This window comes from Leucoraja erinacea, chromosome 8, assembly GCF_028641065.1.
Source record: "Leucoraja erinacea ecotype New England chromosome 8, Leri_hhj_1, whole genome shotgun sequence".
NCBI lineage: Eukaryota > Metazoa > Chordata > Chondrichthyes > Rajiformes > Rajidae > Leucoraja > Leucoraja erinaceus.
Window position 1 is genome coordinate 33,270,050 of NC_073384.1, and position 17,337 is coordinate 33,287,386.

Genomic DNA, 17,337 nt, shown 5'->3' on the forward strand with positions numbered 1-17,337 from the left:
ATGTGAAAGGAGATCAAAGGGGATCTGATATATATACAAATTCTAGACAGAGTGTGGTTGACATCAAATCAGATCAGGTGGTGGAATCATATACCATCATTACATTTAGGAAGCATAATACGACAATTAAGTAAGGAAGGCATGGACAGATACAGGTTGTCCCTAGTGTGTAGGATAGAACTAGTGTACAGGTCATCGCTGGTCGGCATGGACTTGGTGGGCCAAAGTGCCTGTTTCCACGCTGTATCTCTAAAAAACAAAAACAAAATGTTTTTTTTTTAAAGATCTAATACGACCAAATAGGTATGGAAAAAGTGAACATTCACAGTTTTTTCCCCCAGAGTAGAGGACTCTGAAACGAGGGGGCGTCGACTTGAGAAGGGAGAGATTTAGCAGGGATTTTGGGAGCAAATTTTTCACTCAGATGGTAGTCCCTATCTCGAATGAGATCAGAAGAAGTTATAGAAGCACTTTGTAAATCAGCATCTGCAGTTCCTTGCATCAAATATTCTAATATTAGGTTTAGGTTTATTATTGTCTCGTGTACTGAGGTGCAGTGAAAAGCTTTGTTCTGCATGCTATCCAAACAGATCAGATATACCACATATAAAAACAACCAAGCCAACTAGAAAGGAGACGAAACAGATTGTCGAATATAGTTTTCAAGAAGGAACTGCAGATGCTGGAAGATCGAAGGTACACAAAAATGCTGGAGAAACTCAGCGGGTGCAGCAGCATCCATGGAGCGAAGGAAATAGGTGACGTTTCGGGCCGAAAGCCTTCTTCAGACTGATGGGGGGTGGAAGGAAGGAAAAAGGGAGGAGGAAGAGCCCAAGGGCGGGGGGGATGGGAGGAGACAGCTAGAGGGTTAAGGAAGGGGAGGAGACAGCAAGGGCTAGCAAAACTGGGAGAATATAGTTATCAGCATTGCAGCACATTGTGTCACAGAGAGGAAGGATTTAGAGGCATATGGGTCAAATGGGACTTAGAAACATAGAAACATAGAAATTAGGTGCAGGAGTAGGCCATTCGGCCCTTCGAGCCTGCACCGCCATTCAATGTGATCATGGTTGATCATCCAACTCAGTATCCCGTACCTGCTTTCTCTCCATACCCTCTGATCCCCTTAGCCACAAGGGCCACATCTAACTCCCTCTTAAATATAGCCAATGAACTGGCCTCGACTACCCTCTGTGGCAGAGAGTTCCAGAGATTCACCACTCTCTGTATGAAAAAAGTTCTTCTCATCTCGGTTTTAAAGGATTTCCCCCTTATCCTTAAGCTGTGACCCCTTGTCCTGGACTTCCCCAACATCGGGAGCAATCTTCCTGCATCTAGCCTGTCCAACCCCTTAAGAATTTTGTAAGTTTCTATAAGACTATAAAAGTCTGCTTTCCCGTTTTTGCCACCAAAATGGATAACCTCACATTTATCCACATTATACTGCATCTGCCAAACATTTGCCCACTCACCCAGCCTATCTATCCAAATCACCTTGCAGTCTCCTAGCATCCTCCTCACAGCTAACACTGCCCCCCAGCTTAGCGTCATCCGCAAACTTGGAGATATTGCCTTCAATTCCCTCATCCAGATCATTAGCCATATATATTGTAAATAGCTGGGGTCCCAGCACTGAGCCTTGCGGTACCCCACTAGTCACTGCCTGCCATTGTGAAAAGGACCCGTTTACTCCTACTCTTTGCTTCCTGTTTGCCAGCCAGTTCTCTATCCACATCAATACTGAACCCCCAATGCCGTGTGCTGCTTTAAGTTTGTATACTAATCTCTTATGTGGGACCTTGTCGAAAGCCTTCTGGAAGTCCAGATACACCACATCCACTGGTTCTCCCCTATCCACGCAACTAGTTACATCCTCAAAAAATTCTATAAAGATTCGTCAGACATGAATTACCTTTCGTAAATCCATGCTGACTTTGTCCAATGATTTCACCACTTTCCAAATGTGCTGCTATCCCATCTTTAATAACTGACTCTAGCAGTTTCCCCACTACCAATGTTAGACTAACTGGTCTGTAATTCCCCGTTTTCTCTCTCCCTCCCTTCTTAAAAAGTGGGGTTACGTTTGCTACCCGCCAATCCTCTGGAACTACTCCGGAATCTAAAGAGTTTTGAAAGATTATTACTAATGCATCCACTATTTCTGGAGCTACTTCCTTAAGTACTCTGGGATGCAGCCTATCTGGCCCTGGGGATTTATCGGCCTTTAATCCATTCAATTTACCCAACACCACTTCCTGACGAACCTGGATTTCACTCAATTCCTCCAACTCCTTTGACCCGCGGTCCCCTGCTATTTCCGGCAGATTATTTATGTCTTCCTTTGTGAAGACGGAGCCAAAGTAGTTATTCAATTGGTCCGCCATATCCTTGTTCCCCATGATCAACTCACCTGTTTCTGACTGCAAGGGACCTACATTTGTTTTAACTAATCTCTTTCTTTTCACATATCTATAAAAACTTTTGCTGTCAGTTTTTATGTTCCCTGCCAGTTTTCTTTCAAAATCCATTTTTCCTTTCCTAATTAAGCCCTTTGTCCTCCTCTGCTGGTCTCTGAATTTCTCCCAGTCCTCCGGTATGCTGCTTTTTCTGGCTAATTTGTACGCATCATCCTTCGCTTTGATACTATCCCTGATTTCCCTTGTTATCCACGGATGCACTACCTTCCCTGATTTATTCTTTTGCCAAACTGGGATGAACAATTTTTGTAGTTCATCCATGCAGTCTTTAAATGTCTTCCATTGCATATCCACCGTCAACCCTTTTAGAATTAATTGCCAGTCAATCTTGGCCAATTCACGTCTCATACCCTCAAAGTTACCTTTCTTTAAGTTCAAAACCATTGTTTCTGAATTAACGATGTCACTCTCCATCCTAATGAAGAACTCAACCATATTATGGTCACTCTTGCCCAAGGGGCCACGCACAACATGACTGCTAACTAACCCTTCCTCATTACTCAATACCCAGTCTAAAATAGCCTGCTCTCTCGTTGGTTCCTCTACATGTTGATTTAGATAACTATCCCGCATACATTCCAAGAAATCCTCTTCCTCAGCACCCCTGCCAATTTGATTCACCCAATCTATATGTAGATTGAAGTCACCCATTATAACTGCTTTGCCTTTGTCGCACGCATTTCTAATTTCCTGTTTGATACCATCTCCAACTTCACTACTACTGTTAGGTGGCCTGTACACAACACCCACCAGCGTTTTCTGCCCCTTAGTGTTTCGCAGCTCTACCCATACCGATTCCACATCCTCCAAACTAATGTCCTTCCTTTCCATTGCGTTAATCTCCTCTCTAATCAGGAACGCCACCCCACCTCCTTTTCCTTTCTGTCTATCCCTCCTGAATATTAAATATCCCTGGATGTTCAGCTCCCAGCCTTGGTCACCCTGGAGCCATGTCTCCGTGATCCCAACTATATCATAATCATTAATGGCTATCTGCACGTTCAACTCATCCACCTTATTACGAATACTCCTTGCATTGAGACACAAAGCCTTCAGGCTTGTTTTTACAACTCTCTTACCCCTTATACAATTATGTTGAAAAGTGGCCCTTTTTGATTTTTGCCCTGATTTTGCCTGCCTGCCACTTTTACTTTTCACCTTGCTACCTATTGCTTCTACCCTCATTTTACACCCCCCGCCCCCCCTGCCTCTCTGCTCTTGTACCCATCCCCCTGCCACATTAGTTTAAATCCTCCCCGACAGCACTAGCAAACACTCCCCCAAGGACATTGGTTCCATTCCAGCCCAGGTGCAGACCGTCCTGTTTGTACTGGTCCCACCTCCCCCAGAACTGGTTCCAATGCCCTAAAAATTTGAATCCCTCCCCCTAGCTTGCACAATACGCTGACGGTAGGCATTTGAATCCCTCCCCCTAGCTTGCACAATACGCTGACGGTAGGCATTTGAATCCCTCCCCCTAGCTTGCACAATACGCTGACGGTAGGCATGTGCAAGGTGAGTCGAACGGCATGTTTCCGTGTTGCACAAGTCCTTGGCTTTAATCCAACGCACCAATTCTCTGTGGCTTAACTAGCTCCAGTGATAGAGGTGGGGCAGTCAGTACATGTTACGACAGTGACTGAACTGCCAGGCAAAGTCCTGAATGCAAAGGCCTAAAAGATGTTAACATAATCCTCAAACACCCCTATGAGCATCAACATCCCATTCCTAATTCAATAAAGTCACCAACTAACACAAGACACGCGGTTCTCATTTCTGAGTCTCAAATGGGCTTGCCTCCCATATCTTCCTCTGCTTGTCCCAGCTATTTAGGGTTTGATTTCAGTTTATTATTGTCACATGTACCGAGGTACAATGAAAAGCTTTGTTTGCATGTTATCCAGTCAAAATACATAAATAAAATCAGGCCAAACTCAAATACAATAGGTGGAGTAAAGGGGGAGATACAGAGTGCAAAATATAATTCCCAGCATCTGTTTCAGAGACAAGTCCAATGTCCGCAATGAGGTAGAGGTGAATCGGACAGTACCATAGTTTATGGAAGGACTGTTCAGAAGCCAGATAACAGAAGGGAAGAAGCTATTTCTGAGTCTGGTGGAGAACAGTCTCAAACTTCTGTATCTTATTCCGGACGGGAGCAGGGTGAACAAGGGATGATCGGGGTGGGACTGGGACAAGTCTTTGATTATGTTGGCTGCTTTTCCAAGGCAGCGTAAAGTGTAGCTGGTGTCAGTGATGGAGTCTGGTCTGTGTGATAGACTGGGCTACATCTACAACTCTCTACAATTTCTCACGGTTTTGGGCAGAGCTGTTCTCAAACCAGCCCTTGTAACCCAAGAGACAGTCTCACAGGACGGGGTGTTGGCAGCTCCATGCCACAAGGTGCCCGTCACCCAAGCCCACACTCACCACCTCCTCCCCCCCACCAGCCGAGGCACACCTCATTCTCAGCGAGACACGCCTCTATTCTGCACCGTGCAGATTAGCAGTGACGTCTTACAAGGGCGAGGCAGTTGCAGTGGTAGCGACATGTTTGTGCCTGAGGATGAGTTGCTGGCTGACTGCCAGACTGACTGTGGGCAGGCAGGGACTTGCTCAAACTTCCCAGCTCACTTGTGTTGTTCTTTTATTCTGCTTCAGCCCTGGCCAAAGTCTTCCCTACACACACACATATCTTGCCCTTCGTATAAATTTTGTTTTTGTTTAGAGATACAGCATGGAAACTTGCTGTCATTCGGCCCATCGAGTCCATGCTGGGTAAACAGGGCAGTACAGAGGAACACAGGGCTGGCAATAAATGAGAACATGTGGAGCTGCAGATGCCGGAATCCTGAGACAAATCGATGGAGATACAGCACAAACATAGGTCCTTCAGCTCACCGAGTCCACACTGACCATCAATTACACATCCACATTTCAATGTTATCCCACTTTCTCATCCACTCCCCACACATTAGGGGCAATTTATGGAGGACAATTAACAAACCTACACGTCTTAGGAGTGTGGGAGGAAACCAGAGCACCTGGAGGAAACCTGTGTCACGGACTGGGTGACATCTTTCAACTCTCTGCAATTTCTTGTGGTCTATAAAACACAAAGTGCTGGAGAAACTCAGTGGATCAGGCAGCAGCTGTAAAGGGATTAGACAGATGACATTTTGGGTTGGGATCCTTGTTCAAACTGAGATAGAAGGGGGAGGGGGGGCGGGAGAGAAAGGTGCTAAAGATAGGTGGGGGCAAGAGAAAGCCTGGAAATCATTTTTAAAGCAGGGTTTACAGGTTCTTGATCAGTAAGGGCGTCAAAGGTTACGGGGAGAATGGGGTTGAGAGGGAAAGATAGATCAGCCATGATTGAATGATGGATTAGACTCGATGGGCCAAATGGCCTCATTCTGCTCATATGTTCATGTTCATGATCGCTGGGGCAAGATGCTGGCCTGTGGATCTCCTCCACCAGAAGGCCTGTGCTGGTTCAGGATGGGACACCCTGGGATGGAGAGTGAACACTGATCCAGGCAGCAACACCCAAGTCCAGTGGGACCAGTAAAACATTACGCTGCAAAAGGAAAGCTCAGAGTCAAAGTAAAAACGTTTTTGGCGACTAGTTAACACACCTTCAAAATTCACCGTGAATTCACAAGCAATATCGTACACCTGCTTCTTGACCTTCAGACAGATTTGTTTTTCAGATGCGACGTGGAAGCAGGCCCTTCTGCCCACCAAATCCATGCTGACCAACGATCACCCAAACACTAGTCCTATCCTACAGATAAGAGACAATTTACAGAGGCCAATGAACCTACAAAGCTGCACGTCTTTGGGATGTGGGAATAAACCGGAGCACCTGGTAAAAAAAAACCCACATAGTCACAGGGAGAATGTACAAAATCCTTACAGACAGCTCCCGTAGTCGTCAGGATCAAACCCGGATCGCTGGCACTGTGAGGCAGTGGACCATCCTGCCAACTGCGCCACTATGCTCCCCAAACATGCAATAAGTTTGTCGAACAAACTATGCTGATCAGACCGAGACATCCCTCTTCTCGGTAATGTTATGCATTCCGCTTGTTCCCCTGAATGTACAAAGAGTTTTTGCACTGTTCTTGTTTTGTATATATTTTTTCATTATTATGAATAAAGTTTATTTTGGGGGAGAAAAAAAGGTATTTTATATCCTCTGGCAGCTTGTTCCATATAGCCACACATATGTTTGATCGCCACAAAGTGCTGGAGTAACTTCAGTGGGTCAGGCAGCCTTTCTGGAGTAAAGGGGTAACATTTTGGGTTGGGACCCTTCTTCAGAGATGCTGCCTGGCCAATTGAGTTACTCCTGCACTCTATGTGCCCCATCTGCAGTTCCTTCCTACACAGAGGTTGGTGGGTATATGGACCAAGCTGCCAGAGGAGGTTGCTGAGGTTTATACTATCATAGCATCAAAAACACATTTTTTTCAAAAATAAACTTTTATTTAGAGTAATGAAAAATATATACAAAACAATAACAGTGCAAAAACTCTTCAGGCTTTCTCAGTGTTTATACATTCGATAGTGTAATACTCAATAGAGTTCGCATCTATCTTTAAACAAAATACTTTTGCCACTCATGTGGTTCTCTGGGTTGATTTCCCTTCTCTTGTTTGAGGGTGTCTTTTGGACAGGTATATGGAGAGGAAAGGTTTAGAGCAAGGGTGGGAAACCTGTGGCCTTAAGGTTGCATGAGGCCTTCTAAGTGCATCATTAAGTGCGGCCTTTTGAATGAATCCAAATTTTGTAGAACAAATCCTTTTATTTTTATTCATATGTTTTTGTTCGTCTTTTATTATTTTTATTTTAATCTTAAAATGAACGTATTTAAAATACCAAAGAATAAAGAAGATTCAACAAAATAATCCTTCCCGACTGACGGCCACAATTAAAACATTAGTAAGTCATGAGGGCTATTTTAACACCTGTTATGCTCATATTTAGTTCTAATGCTACTCTAGAATGTACGTTAACTTTGACTTGCACGAAAAATGCTTTCTTGCTTTACAACCACTTATTGCTGCGAGTCTACGTTCTCCTACCTAATCCAAATCAAGACGCCCTTATGGTCACAAATGACGGATACCCATCTAGAAAATTAGCTGAAACTGCGTACATCCATGTTGCAACCAAGTATTCAAATGCTTTCCCACAAAAAGCAGTCACAACAAAGTCATTAAAAGGTTCATTAACTTTAGAATTAACAATTTTTTAAATGTTCTTGAAGTTAGTACATAGTAGTTAGATTTTTACCAAATAATGTACATTTTGAAGTATATCTAATAGAAGTTTCTTGGATGCGGCCTTATTAGATTACAGCTAACTTAATGTGGCATTCCAACATAAAAAGGTTCCCCACCCCTGGTTTAGAGGGATTCGGGCCAAATGGGATTAGTTTAGATGAGGCATCTTGGTCAGCAAGGATAAGTTAGGCCGAAGGGCCTGTTTCCGTTCTGTAAGATTCTATGACTTAAGAGTGGAAGCTGACTGGAATGCTGCAGGAGAAGTGAAACACAGCTGCCTTGGCCTTACCAGAGGTACCAGGTGTTTGTGCACACGCTGTTGTTGTGAGTGATTGCTATAGAGGTAGGTTTATGGGCTCACCTACTGTCACTGAAACAATGCAAACCAGAGTCAAACAATGAATCTGATATGCAACACCTGTTCACTCTGGCTCTATAATCTCCCACTTTCTCTTCCTGTATGCTGGGGCCAACCTACAGAGGCCAATTAACCTACTAAACTGCGATAAACGCAAAGTGCTGGAGTATGGGGAAAAGGCAGGCACAGGTTGTTGATAGAGTCGATCAGCATGATCACAATGAATGGCGGTGCTGGCTCAAAGGGCCGAATGGCCTCCTCCTGCACCTATTTTCTATGTTTCTATGTTTCTATGTAATTCACTGGAGCAGGCAGCATCTTTGGAGAAAAAGGATGGGTGACGTTTCGGATCGGGACCCTTCTTCAAACTACAAACCTACAAACCTGCATGTCTATGGGTTTTGCAAGGAAACTGAAGCACCTGGAGGAAACCCACGCGGTCAAAGGGAGAATGTGTAAACTCCGTGCAGAAGGCACCCGAGGTCAGGATTGAACCCAGGTCTCGGGCACGTGCCAATACCCCATGACTCACCCTGTCCACCATTACAGAGGGTGGAGTGTATGGAATGAGCTGTCAGAGGAGGTAGTTGAGGCAGGTGCTGTAACAACATTTAGAGTCATGGAATCAGAACAGCATGGAAACAGGCCCTACTTGCCCACACCGACCAACATGTTCCAGCTACACTAGTCTCACCTGCCTGAGTTTGGCCTATATCCCTCCAAACCCGTCCTGTCCATGTAGAGACATTTGGACTGATACATGGATAGGAAAGGTTTAGAGAGATACAAATGGGACCCGTTGGGTCCCGTCCCCTCAATGTGCAGTTGCGGGGGGAGGGGGCGGCCTGCGGCATCACACATACACTAACCAACCCGTCACACACACTAACCACCCCTATTGATATTATATTAATATTATTCATTCACTCCTTTTACCCCATCCCCGCCCTATCCACTCACGTATAGCCCCCAACACGCAGGCGTGGCTAGAGAGGGAGGGGGGTAGAGAGAGAGGGACACAGAGGCACAGAAAGGGGCACAGATAGGGACACAGTGGCACAGAGAGGGACACAGAGGTTTAGAGAGATATGGGCCAAGCACCAAGAGGCATCTTGGTCAGCATAGGCCGAAGGGCCTGTTTCCGTGTTGTATGACATGGGAACTGTAGGTGCTGACTCGATGGGCTGAAGAGCCTGTTTCTGTAACTCTATGAAAACCTATTGTATCACCCAGTAATAAAAAAAGACAAACTGTTATTAGCCGTGTCACAAGACTCGGGCGAAATGGGAACAATTGACTTTGCCTAGCGACCAACACTGACATATTTACACCACACCTGTCAAATGGAGAAATGTTCGCTGTAGTGTAATCACATGATCCTGGCACCCAGCCAGTATTATAGTGGCATACAGCACAGAATCAGGCCCTTTGGCCCAACTTGCCCATGCCAACCAACTTGCCCGGCCTTAGGAGCTGCGGGGCCCAATTGGGAAATATTTTCGTAGAAATATAAATAAATATAAATGAGTCACGTGTGGTGAGTAACATGACAATTCGGGGGACAATTCCTTTCACAGCGTGTGGGGAATCTAACCAGGGATAAAGCCGCGGGAGCGTTGAGAAGGTGAGGGTCGGGGTTCATGCCAGTAACCCACTCACTGACCGCTGCCGCGGAGCTCCGGGCGCGGTGCCACCGCATTGTGGCCGGGAAGGGAAACAGCTCGCGTGGCTACGAGCGGCCTCCATCACCGGACAGCGGAACCGATTGCCATCTCAGTTCCTTCTGCCGGCCCGCTCACATCTGGCAGTGCTCCCCGTCTGAACAGTGAGGGGACCAGCTCAAGAGCAAATATCATAGAGCGGAGTGGGTCAGCGGGTGATGGATATCATCACAGCGTGCGGTGCAGCTTACTCCTGTGTCAGCGCGAACAAGGGATCAATTGAGGTTACTCGCCCTGACATATGGAGTAAGCTCCACTGCCCACTGACCTGCTATTGAGCTGGATGATCCCCGGCCAACCCCCTCCGTCTCAACCCTCCTGCCCTCCCCGCAACTTTACCCCTGGGCAGACTACCCACACGCTCTGAAAGGAACTCTTACCCCCCCCCCAAGCAGCGCTGTCCTTTTACAGCCGTTCCCCATCAGCTGTTAGAATTGAGGGATAGACTTGGCTATATCTAACGGGATAACAAAGTCTATCTTTCTTGGCTAATAACTTAACCTTCGGCCTTCAAGATGCAGGTACATTTTCTAGCAATGTTACAAAATTTTGAGATTTTAAAAATCAAGTCTGCAATTTATCCCATCAGATAAAGCATAAAAAGAAGTTTAATTTGACACCTAATTCACTTTCATATCACATACGTTCAATGTGATCATGGCTGATCATCCCCAATCAGTACCCCGTTCCTGCCTTCTCCCCATATCCCCTGAGTCCGCTATTTTTAAGAGCCCTATCTAGCTCTCTCTTGAAAGCTTCCAGAGAACCTGCCTCCACCGCCTTCTGAGGCAGAGCAATCTACAGACTCACCACTCTCTGAGAAAAAGTGTTTCCTCATCTCCATCCTAAATGGCTTACTCCTTATTCTTAAACTGTGGCCCCTGGTTCTGGACCTCCCCCAACATTGGGAACATGTTTCCTGCCTCTAGCATGTCCAAGCCCTTAACAATCTTATATGTTTCAATGAGACCCCCCTCATCCTTCTAAACTCCAGAGTGTACAAGCCCAGGTGCTCCATTCTCTCAGCATATGACTGTCCTGCCATCCCGGAATTAACCTTGTAAACCTACGCTGCACTCCCTCAATAGCAAGAATGTCCTTCCTCAAATTAGGGGACCAAAACTGCACACAATATTCCAGGTGCGGTCTCACTAAAACTCTGTACAACTGCAGAAGGACCTCTTTGCTCCTATATTTGAGTCCTCTTGTTATAAAGGCCAACATGCCATTTCTTAGCGCTAATGGCGGGTACTTGGGAAACGTGGTAACTCGTGAAGATTTTTCAACATGTTGAAAAATGTCCACGAGTAAAATATACTCAGGATGTAAAAATTTGATACTTTTTAACACGTAGTCATACCATAGTAGCTCATGCGTTTGCCGTAGTAGGACCTGGTGTCCTTATCACTATTGTATGTTCATGATGGAAATAAGAATACTCTGTATATTCATTACCTTTGAATTGTAGTTTTATGTAATCCTCCCATAATTTCTGAGTTCCATTTCACAATATCTATCAGGGGGTGGAAGATTGCAACCTTCACTTGGTCCGCCCTGTTTCGACTAATGCAATCAACTCGACGTGCACAAACGGAAGATCAAATAGAACAAGTTGCCCAACAACTTTAGGCTGTGCACGCCACACAGAAGAAGAAGAAGATATCTATCGGACACACAGAATGTTGCAAGGTAATATCTTGCCCAAACTTAGTTGTATCTTTCTATCTCAATAAATATCACAAAATATGCCATTGTTTCAGCCACATTATGCCAAAATATAGAATGTAGGTTATTTGTTATCAGTCACCCCATCCCAGAAACAACAGAACTTAAAGAAGAACATTTGTTTTACTCATTTACGAGCATGTCAGAGTCCGTTGACCCAACAAACTATTGTGATACCATATAACCATATAACCATATAACAATTACAGCACGGAAACAGGCCATCTCGGCCCTACAAGTCCATGCCGAACAAATTTTTTTCCCCTTAGTCCCACCTGCCTGCATTCGTACCATAACCCTCCATTCCCTTCTCATCCATATTCCTATCCAATTTATTTTTAAATGATACTAATGAACCTGCCTCCACCACTTCCACTGGGAGCTCATTCCACACCGCCACCACTCTCTGCGTAAAGAAGTTCCCCCTCATATTACCCCTAAACTTCTGTCCCTTAATTCTGAAGTCATGTCCTCTTGTCCTATCCAACAAACTATTGTGATAATTGCATAAAAGGTATTGCTTGTATAAGAAACATCCCGAAATGGTTGGGGTGAGAGCAGTCCTGCAGGAGTAGCGCCATTCGGCCCTTCGAGGGAGCCTGCACCGCCATTCAATGTGATCATGGCACCCACCCTCATCCAACTCAGTATCCCGTAGACAGAGCTTCTTGCTCCATACCCAGTTTAAGATCCCCTTAGCCACAAGGGCCCAGGATCTAACTCCCCTCTTAAATATCCTCAGGATGAAGACTGATGCCTTGACTACCCTATGCGGCAGAGAGTTCCAGAGATTCACCACCTGAAGCTAGAAACACGTTCCACCTCCGTGTGAAAATTTGGTGTGGAATGATAATCCATCTCAGTATTCATTTAGGCAAGTCCCAAACTATAGATACTTTTCCCCCACCCCCAATCCCCCTTGCCCGATCTTCATTGAACCTACCATTTGACCGATCTTTTACTCAGCTGCTGTAATGTTTCCTTCCTATCAAAATCTCTGTGTAACATCTCTATCCGTATCTTCCAATTCCCACTTTGAAATAAAATACAACTTTCGACAAAAATTTCGCAGCAGGATCGCTATATAAATGCGAATCTATGGTATTTAATCCTAGTATCTCCCCTGCCCCGCCCCCCCCTACCACCACACAAGAAGCGTAATTTGAAGCGTTTGCATTTGGAGAAGTTCGATACGGACCAGGATTGAAAATTAATAGCTATGAATCGATTAACAGCGAGCTATGAAGTGAGATTGGAACACGTCAGAGGGCTAAGAAACAACATGAGTTGACGGCGTATTGTTTTAAGTGAGCATTTTGCAGCGACCTCACCATATTCAGGTTAAATTATATTCATTTATAACCGTTTGTAACATCAGTAACCACCTTAATGTTCGTGCGTTAAGTACCGGGTATGCTTGAAACTATTTACTTTAATGTACTGTATATTAAAAAATAACTATATCAACCAGGTGTGAAAATTACACTGAATCGAACGATGATTGAAAACGCCTGGGAATCGACTAATCGCGATACTGCTGCGAAATTTTAAAGTCGAAAATTGTATTTTATTTCAAAGTGGGAATTTGAAGATAGGGACAGAGATGCTACACAGAGATTAGATTTTAAACTCGGGAGAGCTCTTGGGTGAACTCGCACAGTGAGACAGGGCTTGAGGCAGCATCTATGGAGCAAAGGAAATAGTTAACGTTTCGGGCCGTGCCTGAAGAAGGGTTTCCAACCGAAACGTTGCATATTTCCTTCGCTCCATAGAGGGGGGGGGGGGGGGGGGGGGGTTGCAGGGAGTCAGATAGACTGCGCAATGACAGGGGGGGGGGGAGTGCAACCAGTTGTCTTTAGTTTCTGCTTCAGGTCTTTTAACTCTATTCCCCCCTCGACCGACCAAGATACGCCGCCGATATCATACAAATCTGACCCTTTCTCGCTCCCCCTCTCACGCACACACGGCCCACTTGCCCACCACCACCCCAGTCTCGGCCGTTCCTGCGGCAGCGAGTGACACAATTTAACGCATTTACTGAGGAATGTGGATCGATGCATTGATGACCCATTGTTGTTAACTACTGGCTGTTAACTGCTACAGTAGCAGTTAACACATCGTTTATTATTCACCGCGGTTGTTATCCATGTTCATTTTGTAAAATAATCCGTATATCTCCAAACTAAACCGCATAAAATGCAGGTACATTCATTTAAAATAAAATTCAGTGATTATTTCACATGATTTCTCACTGTGTAAAGCTCAGTATCTGACCAATCTCTGTTTAACACGTTTGGTCTGCCCAGGGTCATTGACTCTGAACTAAAAACCTAAACCAGACTCAATTGTATTGTCACATTGGACTCAGTCAATTCACACATCTCTGCATTCAGGAGGCTGCCATGATTGGAAACATCGGCTCTGAGACCAGAGTGGGTAAAGCGACCTGCGATCAATACCTAAGATGATAGCTCTTCTCAATAAAAAAAGTGAAGCTTTTCACTCTAACCATGATGGCTAGAGCTTCTTGCAATGTGATCTATGACCTCGCTAAGTAAATATTGTCCTAACGCTCAGTTGAGGTCAAATGAAGAAGATATTCATTACATTGTTCAGTGGATCCCATGGACGTGTCACTGTAGGCAGTGAAGAAAGCAATCTCCACTCCGCTTGTCCCCGCGTTTAATGGAGTGACTTTTAAATTACTTGAAATAAAAGTTGATTTATGTTTGTAACAAATGTCAACATTTTGGGTTGAGACCCTTCTTCGGACCTTTCAACCATTGAACCAACTCATTGGAGGTCTGTGAAACAGTGCAGGGTAATGCACCTTCTAGTTTTGTCCAGCACATTGGGGAAGTGAGTTATGCTTTACTTTAAAACCTTGGCAACAAAAGTCAATGACCCCCCTCTCCCCAAACAGAAAGGAACCGCAGATGCAGACGTCACCGCAAAATGTCAATGATTCCGGGAATGCCGTGGCGACAGGGTGAGAGAGATGAGATGGGGAGTGGGACAGGAGAGAGAGAGAGAGAGAGAGGGAGAGGGGGAGGGAGGGAGGGGGTGAAAGACAGAGAGACACAACGTGGGTAGGAAGGTGAATGACTAACCTGCACACCAAGAAATCATGATGATATATATGATATGCCATTTATTGTCACTATACATGTACAGTGAAACTGAAAGCTGCTCGTACTCAGTGCATACATACAATTTAGCACAAAAAACAAGAAACAGAAAAAACAAAAAACAGAAGGGAGATGGGGGGGTGGAATAGGTGCACAAATTCTGCGGCGCTACATACATATATACATATATACAGATGGAAGTCCGTGTTGGGCGGTGTAGTCAGTGCATGTGTGAATTTGAATTTATAGTAGATATAATTCTCGGAAAGCAACTATTCCTGAGTCTGTTTGTCCTGGATTTGATGCACCTATAGCGCCTTCCAGAGGGCAGCAGGTCGAACAGTCCAAACGCAGGATGGGAGCTGTCTTTGATGATCTTCTATGCCCTGCTAAGGCAGCGGGAGGTGTAGATGTCCATCAGGGAGGGGAGAGGGCAGCCAATGATCCTCTGCGCTGTCCTGGTTACCCTCTGAAGCCTCTCCCTGTCTGCCATGGTGCAGCTGCCATACCATGCTGTAATGCAGTATGTCAGCAGGCTCTCGATGGACGAGCGGTAGAAGGTCAGCAGCAGGTTAGAGTCCAGGTTGTGCTTCCTGAGGACCCTCAGGAAGTGCAGCCGCTGCTGAGCCTTCTTGATGACCGCTGTCGTGTTGTCCGTCCAGGAGATATCAGCAGCGATATGGACGCCGAGAAACCGGAAGGTGTTGACCCTCTCCACACACTCGCCGTTGATGTGTAGGGGGGCTAAGTCGGTGCTGTGCCTCCTGAAGTCGACAATGAGCTCTTTTGTTTTCCTGGTGTTCAGAGCCAGATTGTTTTCTGAGCACCAGGTTGTCAACTTCAGGACTTCCTCTCTGTAGGCTGCCTCGTCTCCCTTTGAAATAAGTCCAACCACAGTAGTGTCGTCAGCAAATTTGACGATGCGGTTGTTGTTGTGGGCCGGACTACAGTCGTAGGTGTAGAGACAGTATAAGAGGGGGCTTAGCACACAGCCCTGTGGGGAACCGGCACCACCATGATGGTGAGTTTTAAGAAATTCTCAATGTGTCATCAATGCATCGATCTACATTCCTCAGTAAATGTAATTTTGTCTTGGCCAAGTATTAATGGCGCCGCGTTCCTTTGAATAAAATTCATGGGAGTCCCGTGAATTTTATCCAAAGGAACGCGGGGTAATTAATTTTTGGTCAAAACACAATTACATTTACTGAGGAATGTGGATCGATGCATTGATGTCACATTGTATAACTACTTGTTACCTACTGGCTGTTAACAAGTGCTAATAGTAGTAGTTAACAAATCGTTTTTGTCTATGGCCAGTGCAGTGGGTTTTATCCATGATCGTTTTAAAATAAAATCCGTATTCAACAAGGCAAATGTTTTTTTTTCATCTGTATTTAAAAACGCGAATTCGTATTTCTGTACGAAATACGGAAAATTAGCGCGTTCAGACTGAGAGTCAGGGGAGAGGGCAATTTACCCTTCCATCTAGTCTCCCTCTCCCCTGACTCTCAGTGTGAAGAAGGGTCTCGAACCGAAATATCACCCATTGCTTCTCTCCAGAGATGCTGCCTGTCCCGCTAAGTTACTCCAGTATTTTGTGCCTATCTTTGATGTAAACCAGCATCTGCAGTTCCTTCCTACACGTCTTTGATTATGTTGGTTGCTTTCCCAAGGCACCGTGAAGTGTAGACGGAGTCAATGGTACGGAGTCTGGTCTGTGCGATGGACTGGGCTACATACACAACTACAATTTCTTGCGGTCTTGGGCAGAGCTGTTCCCAGACCAAGCAGTGATGCAACCCAACTATATGCTTTCTACCGTGCATTGTAGAGGTTTGTGAGAGTCACTGAAGACATGCCAGTATCCCGAAGAAGTAGAGATATTTGTGGGACTTCTTGGCTGTCGTATCAATATGGTTGGTCCACTTAAGCCAAGAAGTTGAAGCCCTCAACTATTGCCATGGAGCTTAAACTCTGGGCTGCTTCAACTAAGAATTGAATTGAGCTAGGAATTATAATCAGAAGCTCCTGAAGTTGTTTTTTTATATGATATCTGCTGCACCACTTTACTGCTCCTTCTAGGTAATTTCAATGTCTATCACTCTCAATGTCTTTGCTTTGGCGACATTTGGAGCATTGTGTGCAGTTCTGGTCACGCCATTACAGGAAGGATGTGGAGGTTTTGGAGTGGGTACGGAGTCAATTTATCAGAAGGTTGCCTGGATTAGAGGGCATTAGCTACAGTGCCCTCCATAATGTTTGGGACAAAGACCTATCATTTATTTATTTGCCTCTGTTCTCCACAATTTGAGATTTGTAATAGAACAAATCACATGTGGTTAAAGTTCACATTGTCAGATTTTAATAAAGACCCTTTTTATACACTTTGGTTTCACCATGTAGAAATTACAGAAGTGTTTATACATAGTTCCCCATTTCAAGGCACCATAATGTTCGGGACACAGCAATGTCATGTAAATGAAAGTAGTCATGTTTAGTATTTTGTTGCATATCCTTTGCATGCAATGACTGCTTGAAGTCTGCGATTCATGGACATCACCAGTTGCTGGGTGTCTTCTCTGGTGATGCTCTGCCAGGCCACAACATCTGGAGCCTGGATCGCCTCGGCGCAGAGGG

The 17,337-nt window shown here is 45.1% G+C and overlaps 1 protein-coding gene across 1 annotated transcript in view; it reads right to left on the reverse strand.

The window, feature by feature from the left end:
- LOC129699523 (cystatin-C-like) overlaps nt 1-12,653 on the reverse strand; it is a 44,931-nt gene extending 32,278 nt beyond the window's left edge. Inside the window, exon 1 of the mRNA XM_055639396.1 lies at nt 12,513-12,653. The gene's annotated coding sequence lies outside the window, so the exon portion shown is untranslated. The remainder of the gene's footprint in view (nt 1-12,512) is intronic.
- Between the last annotated feature and the right edge of the window lie 4,684 nt (nt 12,654-17,337).